This window comes from Vigna unguiculata, chromosome 5 (assembly GCF_037176805.1).
Source record: "Vigna unguiculata cultivar grain cowpea cultivar isolate G323 ecotype 2 chromosome 5, ASM3717680v1, whole genome shotgun sequence".
Classification (NCBI taxonomy): domain Eukaryota; kingdom Viridiplantae; phylum Streptophyta; class Magnoliopsida; order Fabales; family Fabaceae; genus Vigna; species Vigna unguiculata.
The window spans coordinates 12,233,135-12,252,818 of NC_140796.1; the positions used below are offsets into that span (position 1 = coordinate 12,233,135).

A 19,684-nucleotide genomic window follows, 5' to 3' on the forward strand; every position below is an offset into this window, starting at 1 on the left:
TCGATTTGGATTCATCAAACTGGCATTCATCCTCTCATCTCCGTCCAAGGTTTTACACTCACTTTACTCATGCATTTTCTCCAAAATTTCCAAACACTAGCATTTTCGTTTTTGTTCAGAAAGCTCTATCATCAAATCGGTGTTCTGAAAGCTCGTTCTGGAAGTTCGATTTGGATTCATTAAACCGACGTTCATCTCCATCCTCGCTCGTCCGCCAGTGCTCGTCCTCTCCATCGTCGCTCATCGGCCAGTGGTCCTCGATTAATGTTCGTTGGCCATTGCTCATCTCTCAGTGATCGTCTCTTAGTGAGTGTGAGTTTGACCCTAATTTTTTAACCCTCTTTGATATGCAGAGAGATGTAAATCAATTGCTAGTTCTTTAATTCTCCATTTTTTACTCACAAGTGGACTTCGGATAAATTGAATGGTTCATGTTCCTGTTGTCTACATAATCGGAGCATTTATCCCAGCGACCATGATTGTTGTTCTTTATTTCTTTGTGTTCCCTCCTTGCTTAACTTTAATTTGTCGTATATTAATACTTAATGGATAAACTCTCATTCAATCACTATTTAAAAGACTAAATAACGACTTCTAATTGGTTGCCAGTATAAAATCACATTCTAGATTTAATTGGATAATTATTCTTGTAAAGGCTTTTTTTTTTCTGCATGGAAGACGTTAATGTGTGGCCATATTGAAATTCCTCCAACAAATGCAGTCATACTACATTCTCCAATGCACACAAAGAGTTTGGCAACACTGAAATACCAGGTAATTGATTATGTGTTTTTGTCAATTTCTCCCTAATTAATTTATAATTTTAAGCACTAAATCAACAAGTCTCATTAAAAAACAACAATGGTGGTAAAGTTTCTTTGGAACAAATAATGTGCATAGTTAAGTCCCTTTCATTTGATTGCATAACTTGCATATGTATGTAACTATAATTGAGTTATGCTTCTTCAGCTTTATTATTCTAACTTATAGAAAAGGTTTATGCTTGTTTTCATTCATTATTTGTCTTCTAACTTGTATGATTTACTTTTCTTAGGTGCTTAAGCATTGATGCAAGTTTTGCTTGGTGGTTTTGATTTTTTTTCCCTTTTTATTCAAGTTGGTTAGTAATGAATATTTACTATTCTGTTTTATAAAGGCTACGTACCATCGTAAATTTTAATAGTTCATTTGGACTTTGTTGAAGTGCTTTATTTTGTCACTAATAATTTGGTATATTTTACTATTATCATTTGCTTAGATAGAGATTTTTCTTAATGTAGTGAAATTGAAAGATATGAGCAATTATGTCATGGGCCGCTTTGGGATGATTGTGGACAACTTTAAAGTCGTCAAAGATCCAAACATTGGTTCCTATTCTATCTCATTCCAAAACTACTTTGTGTATAGAAAAGTCATAGCATCAATGATGTTTGAAACTTTTTTAACTCTATTTGCTAATATTTGGTTAGGTCTCGGTTTCATTAACTTTCATCTTCTTGGTTAGGGTTTTCTTGTCATCATGGTTGGGTTCATCTGTCATGGGCTTTGGGGAGTGGCTTATCAAGCGAATGTCACTTGTTCGTCTTATTAGATTGGAAAAGAATAGGTTCTTTTTATATATGTCCTTTTCTTCATTCTATCTCTAATTTCTATTTCCCATTTCTAACTTCTTCTCCAAACAGTGACATCATCCACATGGTTAGTTATGCACCTCTCTTCGTAAACGCCAACGACAAAATGTAATTTTTCTATCCTTTTTCATTTCACCACTATTAATTATTTTTTGTATTCATGCTATTTGATTTGAAATTGTGTAGGTGGACACCGGATGCAGTTGCATTTGACTTTCACCAGCGTTATGGAACTCCCAGCTATTGGATTCAACAGCTTTTTAGCACTTCAAGTGGAGCCACTTTGCTTGATTCAACTCTTGAAACCACTTCGGAGTACATTGTGGCATCAACAATTGAGTATAGAAATCCTGTAGACAAGAACAAGTACTAGAGAATAAAGGTTGTAAACTTTGAGTATGATCCTAATGACTTTAGGTTTTTTATTAGTTTTTATATTTAGAACATTATGTATACTTTTTTCAACATTAGGTATTTTTTTTTCAATATTTACATGGTAATTGTTAACACTTTACCAAATCATCAATAAAATTAATTTTAGTTAATTTTTGTGTACTTTAGGAATTTATATATTTTATTTATTTTTTATTATAAAAATAATTTTATTAAATTAATAAATAATAAATGTAGGTGGGTAATTGCAAATAAAGGAGGTTTCAAACCTCCAGAAAATAATAGTCACTAATAGAAGAGGTTAAAACCCTCCACAAAACAACCTTCGCAATATAACTTGGAAATAGAAGAGGTTAAAACTCTCCACAAAACAACCTCCGCAATATAACTCGAATACCAGGGGTCATTCAAAACCTACGCAAATAGTTTGTGGCAACTCTAACTATGGAGGTTTAGAAAACCTCCACAAATTAATTTGCAGAGGGTGAAAACCCCCACAGATTGAAAAAATAACCTCCACTAAATAATATTTTTTTTGTAGTGAAATATCTATCAGGAAAATATTAACTGTGTAGATATCCGTGATATTCTAATTTCATGAAGGGGGCAAATTAGGAATATTATCTTTAGAAAATAGTAACCAGAAGTTACATAAAGGGGCTATGATCCCCATCTAAGAACATGTTCAAATTTATTTTGTTCCTTTCTCATTCTCCCCATCAGAAAAGTAAATCAAGAGGAATGATGCTCTATAATTGGAAGATCAGATACCAAAATTATCACCATTTCCAATGACACATCCAGTACACTTGCTTCCGCTTTTAGTTCTTTAGAATATGAAAAGTGTTTAATTATCTGTAGAATTTATTGCTCTTTATGTCTCGTAAACTACAGAGCTGAATTTTCTAACACTATTTAGAAATGTACAAGTTATTATACAAAACTTGTTATGTCTGTTTGTTTGATAGTGAACAACCTTCGACTATTTCTTCTACCTTTAGTGGGCCTCGATTTCCATTTCGCATCAAGATTGGGTAAAGGCCGGTGAAGGAAAGAAAGAAAAAAATTTGATACAAAAAGATTAGGTATAATTACTGATTTGGTACCCCAACTATTTGGTTAAGTTCAATTTGGTATCCATACTTTTGGTTTGTTCAATTTAGTACCCCAATTATCTAAAGAGATTCAATTTGGTCATCTCCGTTAAGTTGGAGTTAACACCGTGTCCGTACAGGGCACGTGTCAAGCCATGAAATTTTTATTTTTATTTTTAATTTTTTTTAAATTATTTTTTTTTGAAAAAAAAATTTAAAAACTGTCACGTGTCAGTTTATCATAGTGTCACGTGGCAGCTTACAATCATGATATGTGACAGTGGTAATAATTGTTTTCAATTTAGTACCGAATTTTTTAAAATGATCCAATTTCGTTCTTTCCAATTTCCACCCAAATTAGTAACTAAGTTTAATTATAATTTATATATACATGTTAAAATAATTGTTTTGAATTTATACATCAAATCACTACACCTAAATATTCAAATTATTTTATTTTTTACAAGTGTAAAAAATTACAAAGATTAAAATGTAAAAAGTAAAATAATTTAAGTATTTAGGTGAAATGATTTGATGTATATATTAGAAAAAATTATTGTAACATGTATATATGAGTTGTAATTAAGCTTATTTACTGATTTGGTCTCAAATTGGAGAGGACGAAATTGGATCCTTTCAAAAAATTAGAGTACTAAATTGAACAAAAAATTTAAATTGGGATAATAAATTGAAAAACAACTATTACCACTATCACGTGTCATGATTGTAAGTTGTCACGTGGCACGATGATAAACTGACACGTGACAGTTTTTAAATTTTTTGAAAAAAATTTCATTGCTTGACACGTGTCCAGTACGGATACAGTGTTAACTCCAACTTAACGGAGATGACCAAATTGAATCTCTTTAAATAATTGGGGTACTAAATTGAACAAACCAAATGTTTGGGTACTAAATTGAACTTAACCAAAAAGTTGAAGTACCAAATCAGTAATTATATCAAAAGGTTATTAGGGTGCAAATTAAAGGTTTGAAGGAGTCATACCGTAGATTAACTATTTAATAAAAATTGTACAAAAATTTATAACAGTTAAATAAAATTAACATAAATAAAAATATTTCAGACAGTTTATTTAACTCTTACAAAATAATTGTTACTAAAATATTTTTTTTAATACTTGTACTATGTGCTCGTTTATTAATTATTTCAAATATTAATTAAATTATCTTAAAAAAACAACACAACAAATAAACCAGGATATTATTAAATATTTAATGTAAAAAAGATACATATGTTTTTAAATTGAATGTAAAAAAAATCTAGTAATAGAAATGTTAAATAAGAATATCAAATAACAATTTAGTAAATATTAAAATAATTATAAGAAAAAGTAGAAAGGATAAAATGTGCACCCTAGAATATGTCATAAAAATTAAGGACCAACAAAAGGTTAATATTTTAGATTTCTTGTTTTAATAATTTAAAATGATGATAGATACGAGGACGAAGAGAGAGAATTGATATGTATATATTTATTCCCTCTCTATATTTAATTTTAAAATTCAAATATTACTTATATTTGTATCTAATAAATGTAAAAGTTTCTCATTAGAATTGAGATAAGTTCTATCGACGAATTTATTTATTATTCCTAATTAAAAATATCATTCGTATCTCATAAAAACATTCATCAACATTAAATCTATAAATAGTTTGTTGATTATTAAAATCATGAGTACAAAAATTATAAATTTTCACTTATACACGCCTTCATATTCAAATATACATTTCAAGTGTGAAATTATAAATTTGTAGGTGGTCCAATACCGGCCAAATAATGAATCACACAATAAGTCCAATAAACATTATTATAACATATTCTATATGATTCCAAAACCATATTAGAACGTAAATTTTAAGTTTAACTCAATCTTACAAGTTAATAAAATGTGTAAATTTGTCTCATCGTTTAATTCATGTAATATCACCGACATCTATATAATTATTAAGCAAAAAATTGGGCATAAGATACATACGGGTCAAATACATGCATGATGTTAGACGATGCTTATAATAAGAAAGTTAAAATATTTCATTGGTCTACGTTTTTGTACCAAAATCTCAAATAAGTTTTAATAATTTTTTTAGTCTCAATGAGGTCCATAATTTTGAAAATTTAAGACCTATGAACATAATTGACACTAAAAAAATGTGGATCCATTTGAAGCTAAAAAAAAAAATCTTAAAACCTATTTGAGATTTTGGTATGAAAAGGTGGACCAATAGAGTATTTTAACCTAATAAAAACTTAAGATATAAATGGAGAAGATGGCCGACCAATGATAGTAAGCAATTCAAAGGATAGAAGTGAGTCTTAATTAATTGCGAAGTCACTAATTGAAATTTAAGATGTCAAACCGCCATCAGCATAGAAAATTTGGCCAGTGATGTATGATGCAACTGGAAGACAAAGGAAAGCAAGAGTGGTGATACTTCCCTGGTTTCTCCTACACGACCCAAAAATACCGTGGATGTAATAGCATCACGCTCTTTCGGTTCAAGATTTTCCTGTAAGAATACCATGATATCATGTATGAGCAAACAAAAACATAATGCTAACATATGTGTCAAATTCGAAATTACACAGTTAATGCCATTTTCACACGTAACAGAGTTCCACAAGTACCCTAATGATCCATGCTCCATAATATACGAAGTTTGATTATATAAGCATTAACTAAGCAAGGAATATACTAATAAATAAAGGTAAAAAATAAGTGTCTTGGTCTCTAATCCCATGGATATATTTAGTTTAGTTACCTAATGAATAAATCACTAGCATAAGGGTATAAACACGTTGAAGAAGATGCAATTTACTCCAATGTTGTAAACCAAGCTCTTCTATAATTGCTTATTTGCTAGGAATTCTTGAAAGGGGGCATTTTAATCATTTTGAAAAGGGTTAAATAGGTTTTTGTCCCTCAATTTTAAGTGAAAATTGGAATTAATCCCTTTTTGGAACTCTGGTCCAATTTAGTTCCCCAATTTTAGGATTGTATGAATTTAGTCCTCTTAACCAAATTTTGTTAAATTTATTTGACGTTTTAAATGCGTTTCATTATAATTTCTTAACAAATATTGAAGCAAAAATATGTCAAACGGTGTAAACAACTCAAATGCTATTATAAGATGGGTTTAAAATGTTAAATAAACTTAACAAAATTTGGTTGAAAGAACTAAATCCATACAATGTTAAAGTTGGGAGACATAATTAAGCCAAAGTCTCAAAAAAAAACTAATTCCAAAGTACATAAGCCAAAAATATATTTAATCCTTTTAAAAATCATTTAATACTTTTTTAAATATTAAAAATCAAATTAAGTATTAAGATTTCAAATATGAATTTGGTTCTATATTAAATAAAAACAATTAAGATAAATAATATATAAGAAAGAAAATTAATAAATACGTAGTTTGGATTGAATGTAATATTTCATATTATTTTACTCATATTAAATAATTATTTCTCCAACATACCCTGAAAGATTCAAAGAGTGGAGTCCAAATTGGTCCAGGTGCTACAGCATTTGCGCGAATGTTATCCTTTGCCCACTCCAATGCTACATTCTTGGTGAATATATCCATAGCTCCTGAATTATATTATGTATTTTGTTTAGATCAACAAGTTATATTAATATATGTGGAAAATTAGAAAAAAAATTAGTCTGTGTACCTTTAGTGGCTGAATAAGCAGATAAAGCTGGAAGAGCTTTTGAACCAGCAATGGATGAAATGAATACTATGCTCCCACATCCAGATTGTTTAAGAAGTGGGTGTACAAGTTGAGTCAAATGAAAAGCAGACTCAAAATTAGTAGCCATTACAGTTGATACATCTGCAGCAGTGTGATCTACTATGTTCTTTTTTACGTCTATCGCTGCATTGTTCACCTAAGACAACCACATAACAAATAAACAAATCTTAATTATATTCTTAATCTTGCTTCAGAGTTTTTGCAGGGAGTAGATGAATTTAAGATGGGTGGTTGAATAATGTTACCATAATGTTAAGCTTTCCGTGGAAGATTGAGGAAACAGTTTCCATAAGCTTCTGTCGTTGGTGGCTATGTTTGACATCACAGACTGAACCAGAGACGTTGAATCCCTTCTTCTTCCACTCTTCCAAACACTTATCAATATCATCTTGCTTTCGTGAACATATATGAATAGCTGCACCAAATTCTGCCAGTTCCTCTACGATGGCATGTCTAAGACATTCAAAAGGAAGAAGAAAGATTAGAATATAAAAGGAAAAATGAATGCGAAGAGAGAAGAAGATTAAAGCATATGATGAGATGACGAACCCAATGCCTCGGGTGCCTCCTGTCACAAGAGCCGTCATGCCATGGAGTGACTGTTAGAATTAATTGACGAATTAATTCTATTAGTGACTCATTTGAAATATTATGATGGCCCAATTGTGATTTAATAAATATAGAGACTTATTGGTTATTATTATGGGAAGTGATAATAAAATAAAATAAAGATAAAGATAAAATAAAAACCAACTTGATGGACGTTGGTTTATAAAAAGAATTGGGGTTCTGTCTCTGGCTATAAGGTTCTTTTCACTGTAACTCATCAAGTATGTGTGAGAAGAGAAAGAAAGGCAAAGAGATAGATTGGGAAACGGTGGTTGAAGAGCACACAAGATTATAAATTGAAGAACGCATATTCACAGGATCTCTCATGGATCAAGGTTAGTGCTCTATTATGATTTATCGTGTGAGAATCATAAATCTTAAAGATCCTTAATTAAGTTTTACATGTGGTATCAGAGCCTATGTTGTAGGATTTATGATTCTCCTTTTATGATGTTCGTTTCCAATTTTTATGAACCCTAATTAAAGTTTGAAGGGTTATTTAAGTTTTCCGCTGCTTTAAAATTGAATGCGAATGCCATGGTTGGAAACGAGAATTGTTTTTCGCTGTTGAAACTGAATCTTATTGTGCTGCCATTAACCGGAATTGTTTGCGTAACGTGTCTTTATTTTTTGGCATTGAAGAAAAAAAAAAATCCGTTACGTGTGAAGTTACATGTGAACGTGCATCATGTGAAGTTACTTTTCGCTGTTACTTCTTTATTTTCATTCAAGATTTAGGATTACGTGAATATGCATTATGTTTGATTGGAATAAAGGAATGAATGCGGTGATGTAAACCGTTAGTATGTATGTGCCAATTCCAATTCATTCTCTATTACGCTATTTTACTTGTTTATGTTAATTTATTTATTAACATTAAAGTGTAATGTTTTTATTGGTTTACGTTCCCAATAAATTAATATTAATTATTTTATTTATATAAATAATTAATAATTTTATTTTAATTTGCAATAATATTTATGTTTGTTATTGTTAAATTAAAATTAATGAGGATGTTATATAAAGTCTATAGCAATTAAATGTTTATTTATTTATTTGAAATTAAGTATGATAAATTTTGTTAGTCACCAAAGTGGCCAAAATTTTAAAGTTTATATGATTTCAAATTATTAATGTTTTTTATTTTAATTACCCATAGTATGGATGCTAAATTATGAATAATTAAATTTATGGGTTAATTAAAATTCATTAATTATAAGACATTTAAGGATCGCCCAAAGGTTGATTAATTGTTCTCATAATTAATGAACATGATTGTAGATAATTTTGTATGCGTCACTAGTTTTATTTATATACCCAAAGGTAGTAGGTGGTTCTAGTTGATGCATATTTTAATTATCAATAATGTTATAATATGATTAGCATCATTATGCTTATGTTTGTGTATTAGTGGATCTCCCAAAGGAGAACATTAGTATGCATAGAATGATTGTTTATATCTGAATCTGTTTTTACGTTTAGTTTTATGACTCAAAGCATTAATGTTAGGCATGTGTTAATTGCAGTCTCTGTTCCGGTATCTTTACACGCGCTTGCTTCGTCTGTTCCAGTCTTTAATGGGTTGAATTTCCCTGACTGGAGTGAGCAAGTCCAATTTCACTTAGGTGTGTTGGATCTTGATCTAGCTCTTCTAGTTGAAAAGCCGGCTGCTATCACGGATGCTAGTAGCAATGAAGAGAAAGCCCATTACAAAGCCTGGGTAAGATCAAATAGACTTAGCTTAATGTTTATGAGAATGAGCATAGCAAGTAATATAAAGTCAGCTCTTCCCAAAACTGATGACGCAAAAGAATTTATGAAATTTGTGGAAGAGCGCTCCCAAACTGCTGATAAGTCTCTCGCTGGGACACTGATGAGTACGTTGACCACTATGAAGTTTGACGGTTCGCGTACTATGCATGAGCATGTGATCGAGATGACAAATATTGCAACAAGACTTAAGTCTTTAGGAATGGCAGTGGATGAAGGTTTTCTCGTGCAGTTCATTCTGAACTCATTACCGTCTGAGTATAGTCCGTTCCAGATGAACTATAACACCATGAAAGACAAATGGAATGTACATGAATTGCACAGTATGCTAGTTCAGGAGGAGATCCGACTGAAGAACTTAGGAAGCCACTCTATTCAATATGTGAAGAATCAAGGAGCTGTTGGAAAGAAAGTTGCTAAGAAACATGGAAAGGGTAAAGGACCACTGAAGATTGACGAGTCCTCAACCAAAATCCAGAAGAAAAATGACAAATGTCATTTCTGCGGGAAGTCTGGACATTTCCAGAAGGACTGCATAAAGTGTAAGGCTTGGTTCGAAAAGAAAGGTGAGCATAATGCTTATGTATGTTTTGAATCAAACTTAACTGAAGTTCCCCATAATACGTGGTGGATTGATTCTGGATGTACGACTCATGTTTCTAATGTGATGCAGGGATTTCTTACAACCCGAACCATAAACCCAAATGAGAAGTTTGTCTTCATGGGCAATAAAGAGAAAGTTCCAGTGGAAGCGGTCGGGACTTATCGTCTAATCCTCGACACTGGATATCACTTAGACCTTATGGATACTTTTTATGTACCTAGTATCACTAGAAATTTAATTTCTTTGTCTAAGCTAGATATTGCTGGATATTCTTTTAAGTTTGGGAATGGTTGTTTCAGTTTGTTTAAGCGTACTTTTATGATTGGATCTGGTACACTTTATGATGGTTTATATAAATTGAATTTGGATAATTTATATGCTGAAACTCTTATGACTTTGCATCACAATGTTGGCACTAAACGTAGTTTAGTGGATAAACAATCTGCTTACTTGTGGCATAAACGTTTGGGACATATTTCCAAAGAAAGAATGCAAAGATTAGTAAAGAATGAAATCCTTCCGGATTTAGATTTTACTGATCTGGGTGTGTGTGTGGATTGTATTAAAGGCAAACAAACTAAACACACAAAGAAAGGAGCCACGAGAAGCACTCAGCTTCTTGAAATCATACACACCGATATATGTGGTCCGTTTGATGTAAATTCTTTCAATAAAGAGAAGTACTTCATCACCTTTATTGATGATTTTTCGCGTTATGGACATGTCTATTTACTGCATGAGAAATCTCAGTCAGTAAATGCCTTGGAAGTTTATATAAATGAAGTGGAAAGGCAATTAGACAGAAAGGTGAAAATCGTAAGGTCTGATAGAGGTGGTGAGTATTATGGAAGATATGATGAAAGTGGACAACACCCTGGTCCGTTTGCTAAGTTCCTTGAGAAACGTGGTATTTGTGCTCAATACACAATGCCAGGCACACCACAACAAAATGGTAATCAGAAAGGCGTAATCGAACCTTAATGGATATGGTTAGGAGTATGTTAAGTAATTCATGTTTACCCGTATCATTGTGGATGTATGCTTTAAAGACTGCCATGTATTTGTTGAACAGGGTTCCTAGTAAAGCTGTTCAAAAGACTCCTTTTGAGTTGTGGACGAATAGGAAACCCAGTTTGAGACACCTGCATGTTTGGGGTTGTCAGGCAGAAGTAAGAATATACAATCCGCAAGAAAAGAAACTGGATGAAAGAACAATCAGTGGATTTTTCATTGGTTATCCAGAAAAATCAAAGGGGTACATGTTTTACTGTCCTACCCATAGTACTAGAATCGTTGAAACTGGAAATGCTCGGTTCATTGAAAATGGCGAAACCAGTGGGAGTGAAGCTTCACGAAATGTGGAGATTAAAGAAGTTAGAGTACAAGTTCCTATAACTAGTACTTCTTTATCAAGAGTTGTTGTTCCACATGTTGTAGAAACTCACAACAATCAAGAAGAACAACAAATTAATGATCCCGAGGTTAACAATGAACCGATAATAGAACAACCACAAGAAATAGTATTAAGAAGATCTCACAGAGATAGAAAGTCTGCTATTTCGAATGATTATGTGGTTTATCTACAAGAGTCAGAAAATGACTTAAGTATTGATAATGATCCAATTTCCTTTTCAGAAGCCATTAATGGTGATAATTCTGATAAGTGGTTAGATGCCATGAAAGATGAGCTTAAATCAATGGCACATAATGACGTATGGGACCTTGTGGAATTTCCAGAAGGATGCAAGAGAGTTGGGTGTAAATGGGTCTTTAAGACTAAGCGTGACTCTCAAGGCAATATTGAACGTTACAAGGCCCGTCTTGTTGCCAAAGGTTTTACTCAAAAAGATGGCGTTGACTATAAGGAAACTTTTTCGCCTGTTTCTAAGAAAGACTCTTTTAGAATTATCATGGCATTAGTAGCTCATTATGATCTTGAGTTGCATCAAATGGATGTTAAAACTGCTTTTCTGAATGGGGATTTAGAAGAGGATGTCTATATGGACCAACCGGTGGGGTTCGCTGAAGAAGGAAAGGAGCACATGGTGTGTAAACTTAAGAGATCGATATATGGACTTAAACAAGCTTCTCGACAATGGTATCTTAAGTTCAATGATACTATTGTGTCCTTTGGATTTAAGGAAAACACCGTTGATCGGTGTATATATCTGAAGGTCAGTGGGAGTAAGTTTATATTTCTGATTCTGTATGTTGATGATATCTTGCTTGCGACGAATGATCTTGGTCTATTAAGTGAGACTAAGAGGTTTCTCTCTAATAACTTTGAAATGAAAGATATGGGTGAGGCATACTATGTGATAGGAATAGAAATATTTCGTGACAGATCACAAGGATTGTTAGGTTTGTCTCAGAATGCATATATTAATAAAGTTTTAGAGAGATTCAGAATGGATAAATGTTCAGCATCTCCTGTTCCAATACAGAAAGGAGACAAGTTTAGTCTCATGCAATGTCCAAAGAATGATTTGGAACGGAAACAGATGGAAAATATCCCTTATGCATCTGTTGTTGGGAGTTTGATGTATGCTCAAACCTGTACGAGGCCAGATATTAGCTTTGCAGTTGGTATGCTTGGTAGATACCAAAGTAATCCAGGTCTGGAGCATTGGAAAGCTGCAAAGAAAGTTTTAAGATACCTACAAGGAACAAAGAATCACATGCTTACTTATAGAAAATCTGATCACCTTGAGGTGATAGGTTATACAGATTCAGACTTTGCCGGCTGCGTGGATACAAGAAAGTCTACATTTGGTTATGTGTATCTTTTAGCCGGAGGAGCGATTTCATGGAAAAGTGCGAAGCAGTCTGTCATTGCTGCATCCACCATGGAAGCTGAATTTGTGGCATGCTTTGAGGCCACAGTTCAGGCTAATTGGTTGCGGAACTTTATTTCAGGACTTGGAGTAGTCGACAGTATTTCCAAGCCGCTGAAAATTTATTGTGATAATTCCGCAGCAGTCTTCTTTTCTAAAAACGACAAGTATTCTAAAGGTGTTAAACATTTGGAATTGAAATACTTTGCCGTTAAAGAAGAAGTTCAGAAACGTAAAGTGTCAATAGAACATATTAGCACAGATCTTATGATTGCTGACCCTTTAACAAAAGGGTTACCGCCCAAATTGTATGCTGGTCATGTAAAGAATATGGGCATTATGTCTACTAGTGAATGTTAAATGTTGAATGTTAATGTTTTTAATGTTGATGTGACACTTTGAGCTCCCTAATGTATAAATTTCTGAAATCTGTGTTTTCTTCTTTATGTTTATGCATGCAAATTATGATGAAGAAAACAAATTATGTTATGTTATTGCTTTGTAAAATGACATTGTGTTTGAACCCATTATGGACTTCTCGTTTTTAAGGTCATATTAAGGAGAAAGGGATGATATAGTAGTACATGGAAGGGATCATGTCGATCAAATGATGTGTGACCGCCATGACTCTTATTATTTCTGTATCTTTAATTATGAATAATGATGGAACCAATTTATGCAAGGTCTTTTATTGCGCATTATGTTTATGTATTAAATCACATAATGTTATGACATCGTATGAGTCAAGTGGGAGAATGTTAGAATTAATTGACGAATTAATTCTATTAGTGACTCATTTGAAATATTATGATGGACCAATTGTGATTTAATAAATATAGAGACTTATTGGTTATTATTATGGGAAGTGATAATAAAATAAAATAAAGATAAAGATAAAATAAAAACCAACTTGATGGACGTTGGTTTATAAAAGGAATTGGGGTTCTGTCTCTGGCTATAAGGTTCTTTTCACTGTAACCCATCAAGTACGTGTGAGAAGAGAAAGAAAGGCAAAGAGATAGATTGGGAAACGGTGGTTGAAGAGCACACAAGATTATAAATTGAAGAACGCATATTCACAGGATCTCTCATGGATCAAGGTTAGTGCTCTATTATGATTTATCGTGTGAGAATCATAAATCTTAAAGATCCTTAATTAAGTTTTACAGTGACCACCTATTGTCCTTTATGCTGCTCAGCTTTGGTTCCGCCATTTTTTCTTCTGATCGATCCTCCAGAAAACAGAAAACACAGTGCTCTCTCTCTACATGTTTTCACTGAATAGTTGTGATGTGAAGCAGAAGCAAGAGCTGCAAGATAGCTCTCTTTTCATATACATGTCGAAGTTCTGAAACATTTGTGGCTGTGAATGATTTTAATCTTATCGCCAAATAAAATGAACCTGAAGTACGTACTTTGGGTCTTCAGAAAACAAAACTCGTTGGCCCATAACCCAAAGATTTTGTGGGGGTTTGGATAGGATGAATGAGGATAAATAAAATTAAGTAATTAATAATAGTCGCTTTCGGAATGACCAGAAAACGGAAACGCAATGCTCTCTATTCGTCTTCACTTAACAGACCTGAGGTGAACAGAATCAAGAGATGCAAGTACTCTTCGTATATACATGTTAAAGTTATAATAATTAAAAAAAAAAAAACATAGTATTGAAATAATTTTATCAACGTAGCAAAATTTGTATTAAAATAACATTTATTAGTAGAAAAGAAATTTAAAGATAACAAATTATTCACGAATTTTATCATTTTAATTATCAAAGAAAATATTTATCAGTAATGAATTTATCGATAACTTATAATTTTCATTATTGTAGAATATTTTTGTAGTAAAATCATTTGGGAGCGTCAAAATCTTTAATTATGTTGGTGTAAAATCTGTTAATAAATTTGTTGGTAATCATTTTCTTTTAAAAATTGTAGCTTTTTTAAATCATATATCTTATTTTGAATCTACTCACTACAAGAAAAGAAAAAATGTTTTAGTCACTAATAAAATTAGTAGCAAACATTCCTAATTATAAAAAATAAATAGTAACGAAAATTTTAATCGTAAAACAGTTAGTTATCAATTTCAAAATTATGTGACTAAATAGTCATCGAAATTATGGTCATTAATCTATCACTAAAAATTTGGTCACCTTGAAGTATTGGAGACCAATTTAGCAACCAAAATTTCAGTTGAAAATTTGTTTGCTAATACGAAAAATTTTTAATTTAACAAAATAGTTTTCGATCACTAATTTGGCCGCAAATATATACATTTTTTTAATTTAATTAAAATAGTATTGGTGGATAAAATATAGTTAAATTGGTGACTAATCGGTGACTAAAGTAGTCGTTAAATCAACCTATTTATATTCAATTTTCTAACTTGCTTATGATTGTTGCATGTTTAATTATACTAAATAATAATAAACTCCAACATATAATATAATAAAAAATAGTGTAATACATGATCCAACATAAAACCAAAATGAAACTAGTTCTAAATACATATACAAGTTTACTACATCATCTCCATTACTAGAATGGTTTACTAAATAATCTCGATTGATAGGAGGACTAAAAGGGTCTAACATAAAATTCTTCAACTATATGTTCCTTCTCTTACTCATAATCTTGCATTTGTAATTCTAAATTCAGGCCATAACCATTTGTAATTTCGTATTCCCTTTTTATAATGTTTCCTGTCAAAACATCCAAACTGAATTGTTCATAATTTATCCCAACGGAATTGTTCATAATTTTCAAAGTAGTTGTATGGTAACAAATAAAACTCTTGAAAATTGATTTGTATACATATGCATGTATAAATAGAGGAATAATACTTCTATAACTTGGCAAACATTAACTACACTAATGAGTTCCCATCCTTAAATAATATGTTATAAAGGTTTCTTTTTAGCAAGGCATACTTTGGAAACATCAAGAAAATCCCCTGTCTCAACATCCTTTTCCCTAAAGAGTCAAACGCATATCAGGCTAAAATAATTTCTGCATGTCTTGATAGATTTAAGTGTCAAGTGAGAAAAGGAATAAAAAAGGATTGTATAGGACTTTTTGGTGGCGTTGGAGTGGGTAAAACAATACTTATTATGGAATTGATCAATAACATTGTCAAAGCTCATGGAAGTGTGTCTATATTTGGCAAAGTAGGTAAGCGTACTTGCAAGGAAATGATCTTTATATGGAAATACAAGAATATGGGATAATTAATGAACAAAATATTGCAGAATTCAAAATAGCTCTAGTATATGGTCAAATGAATAAATCACCTAGAACTCGTATGAGAGTTGGTTTAACTACCCTAACTATGGCAAAATATTTTCGAGATGTCAATTAGCAAGATGTACTTCTATTTATCGAAAATATCTTTCGTTTCTTTCAAGAAGGATCTGAAGTATTTGCCTTATTAGGTCGAATGCCCTCTATTATGAGTTATTGATAATTGATATTATCATGTTTTTATTTTATTTATTTTTATATCTTATTTTTATTTTATTTTTGGATTTTATATAATATTTCAGGTTTTATTAAATAAAAGTGGAAAAGATAAATATGTGGATTATATTCTACAAAAAAGGAAATTTCAGAGATTTGGGAATATTATCAACAGAATGAGTGGAATATTGAAGAGTCAAAGATTATCAACAGTATCATATATCCACAAAGTTGGTTACTCAAATTACAGGTCAGAATAATTGAAGAATAATTCAAAGATATGGAATCTCCAAAGATTAAAAGATATATTTCAAGAATTATCTCTTACAATTTATTCAAGTACCCACAATCACACATATCACATTTCCTTACTTCAATTACATCCTCATTTCACATTATATAACACATATATGTCCAATAATAAGAGAACACCATCAAATTTGATATTCACATCCCTCAAATTTAAGTACAATTAATCATATTTTTATCTCTGAATCAAGTGTTAACAGAAAATGCTCAATATATACATCAACACAGATTTTATCTTCTATCACTTATTCAATAAAAATTGGTATGATAATTAGAAAGAACGAGTGTGAGTTTTACTATGCGATTATCCATTTTCGGAGTAAAAGTTCATGTTCGCGTGCTATTTGGTGGCGCAACAACGATCGACGATGGTGTTGTGGTGGACGGGGGCATAGTGGTGCGATGGAGTGTGGTGGACAGTGGCAAAGCAATGGTGGTGTTCACGCAGATAATTTGGAGAAGAGGAACAATGTTCGCGCAGAGGTTTTGGGACGAAGGTGAACAGTGGAAATTCACGAAATTGGGAACCTAAAAAAGGTATATGGCATCGGTTCAATTAGTAACCGAGACTCAAAGTGGATATTGCCTCGGTCCTACTCTACCTAAGGCCAAAGGCTCTGTTGATAATGACAATTTTGAAAAATTGAGAAATTCTGATGAGTTATAGGCTTCGGTTGACTTACAACTGAAAAATAAAAGTCCTTACAGGCTTCAGTTGGTTGGTGACCCAAGGTAGAAAAGTTCAAAAATTTCAAAAATGTCACCGCGTCCTTATAGGCTTCGGTTCCTCAATAACCGAGACTTATAAAGTGATGTAAAAACGCTAAACTGCACTAGTGCTGGTGTTAAAAAAAGTAAAAATCATCACAACAAATAAAACATTATATTATCAAGTATTTATTGTTGAAAGGATACACACTTTCTTTTTTTCTATATCAAATATCAAGAAAAAAATATTTATAAAAATATCAAATAAGAGTATTAAATAATAATTAAATAAATGTCAAAGTAATTATAAAAGGAGAAGAAAATATCATGTGTGTCTTTGAAATAAGTTATAAAAGTGAAGTATGAAAGGAAAGTTAATATTTCTATATTACTTGTTTTATTAGTTTAAAACAATGATAGATACGAGGATGGAGATGAATACTAGATTAAAAACAAGGTACATTTGTGCATATTCATTATGACTTTATATTTATTTTAAAAATTCAGATATTATTCGTACTTATACTTGTAATTGTATCCAATTAGAGTAAAAAAATTTCATTATAATTAAAATAGGTTCGAACAACTTAAAGAATCAAATTCATTTGTCATCCTTAATATTAAATATCAATTCACTCTTATAACACTACAAGAAAACACATGAATAGCCACCCAGTTAAACCCACCCAAACGAAAGAAACGGACGCTATTGAGTCCGCTTTGCGTCCATTTCCAGCGCACCCTCCTAATATGGAAGCTTTTGATCTTTTGTGTGGGGAAGAGGACAGACTCAAACTAGGACGGTCTCACTCACCCTCTCATAGTGCGACTCTTTAGTTTTCTGACAACTTTCGAAATGTGTTTATATAGCGTGGGCTTAGCCGTCGCTTCCCATTTAATATTTAAATTAAAAAACCATATATAGGGAACATCAACCTCCTTGAAAATTGTTTTACTCTTTACATCAATCGTAAAACCGAGGAGTTTGCTTTACACATTGGTTCAACAAGGATTTTTCCCTCAGTGTTTTGTGTTACAATTTTGTCACTTCCTTGGTTACTTCATAAAGCAAGCATCTTTGTTACTTCCTCGGTAATGGTCTCTGTAGGAGCAACTAGTTTACAAACACAAAACAAACAAGGGAAGAAATTGAAAAATTCAAAATAAACCAGTGACTCTTTACAAATCTGAAAGATGAAACTGCAAAAGAAAACCATATTGCAAGGATAATGATAGATTGCAATTGGCGTGTAAGAACTAACATTGAACAAGAAATGATTCACCCACTATTGCACATTGGTGAAAGTTGCACAGACCCATCTCCTTGAGGGTGCGAAGTCAAGGTTTGAAGAGGCTATGACTGCCACCAACACTTGCCGAAGCAAGTCATTGCTTCTCACTCAACTAGAGACAATGCTGGCGCTGGCTACGCGGACGCTATTCCTCTTTCTCTTTGCATGAAGGTGGTTCTTAAATGGAAATCACTAGCGGCAGATGTGTTGGAGGGCAGATAATCCAAAGGCCACCGACCCATCAATGGAGGAAGCCTTTGTGTGTCTCATTAATGATAATGGAGGTATTGGCGATCATGGTTGTTGGAAGATGGAAACTGATACAGTGTGGTTATTGGAGGGGGGAAGGAGATGAATATAGAGGGTAATGCAGCCTCCAATGGTCTGGGTAATGACTAAATGGAGATCCGGATGAGTAGGAAGAATGGAGGTGCTGGAAATCTTGGATGGGTAAGATAATGCCATTAAGAAAAGGATATAATGTTGTTTGAGAAAGGGAAGAGGCAAAATCGAAAATGGAAAGTTAATAGAGGAAAAAAATAATCTGAACTTTAACGATTCAAATTTCATTACATAAGTCCCATGCCTACACACGAGTGGTTTTTTTTTTTCTTATAATTTAAATTAAGAAAATTAATATTTTTATTATTATATTTAAATAAATTATTTATTTATATTATTATATTCTATTATTATAATTACATATATGATATTTAAATAATAAAATAAAAATAATAATTAATTACTATTTTTTTATAATAAATTAATTAAGAGTACATAGAAGTTAATGTTTAAATTCTAAATAGAAGCATATTTAGATACAATAAGATTAAAAGAAAAATAATATTGGAAGGTATTGAGATATGGAATTAGAAAAAAAAAAATTGAAGTTAAACATAAATTATTTTAAATAAAAAGTAACATGCAATTATGAATAAAGTGTAAATATATTGTTAAATGTAATTTTATTAAAAATTTAACATGAATTCATGGTTAAAATTAATAAAAAATATACATAAGATATTGCTATCAATATAGATTTTTGACTCTGAGTTAATTGTTTGATGTGTAAGCATATGTTTTACCGTTAGAGTTGTTAGTTATATATTATATTAAAATAAAATGCATATGTACATTTCATTGTTAAAATAAAATGTAGGTATATTGTGAACTTTGGTCCCGTACAAAAGTATAGTCCACACAA

At 31.7% G+C, this 19,684-nt stretch overlaps 1 pseudogene across 1 annotated transcript; it reads right to left on the reverse strand.

The window, feature by feature from the left end:
- Positions 1-5,047: 5,047 nt before the first annotated feature.
- LOC114183171 (tropinone reductase 1-like) lies at positions 5,048-14,085 on the reverse strand (annotated as a pseudogene). The gene is made up of 6 exons (XR_014994838.1): positions 13,878-14,085; positions 7,443-7,487; positions 7,139-7,346; positions 6,813-7,029; positions 6,617-6,729; positions 5,048-5,647 (listed from the first exon to the last, which is right to left on the reverse strand). The product of XR_014994838.1 is annotated as a tropinone reductase 1-like (transcript).
- Between the last annotated feature and the right edge of the window lie 5,599 nt (positions 14,086-19,684).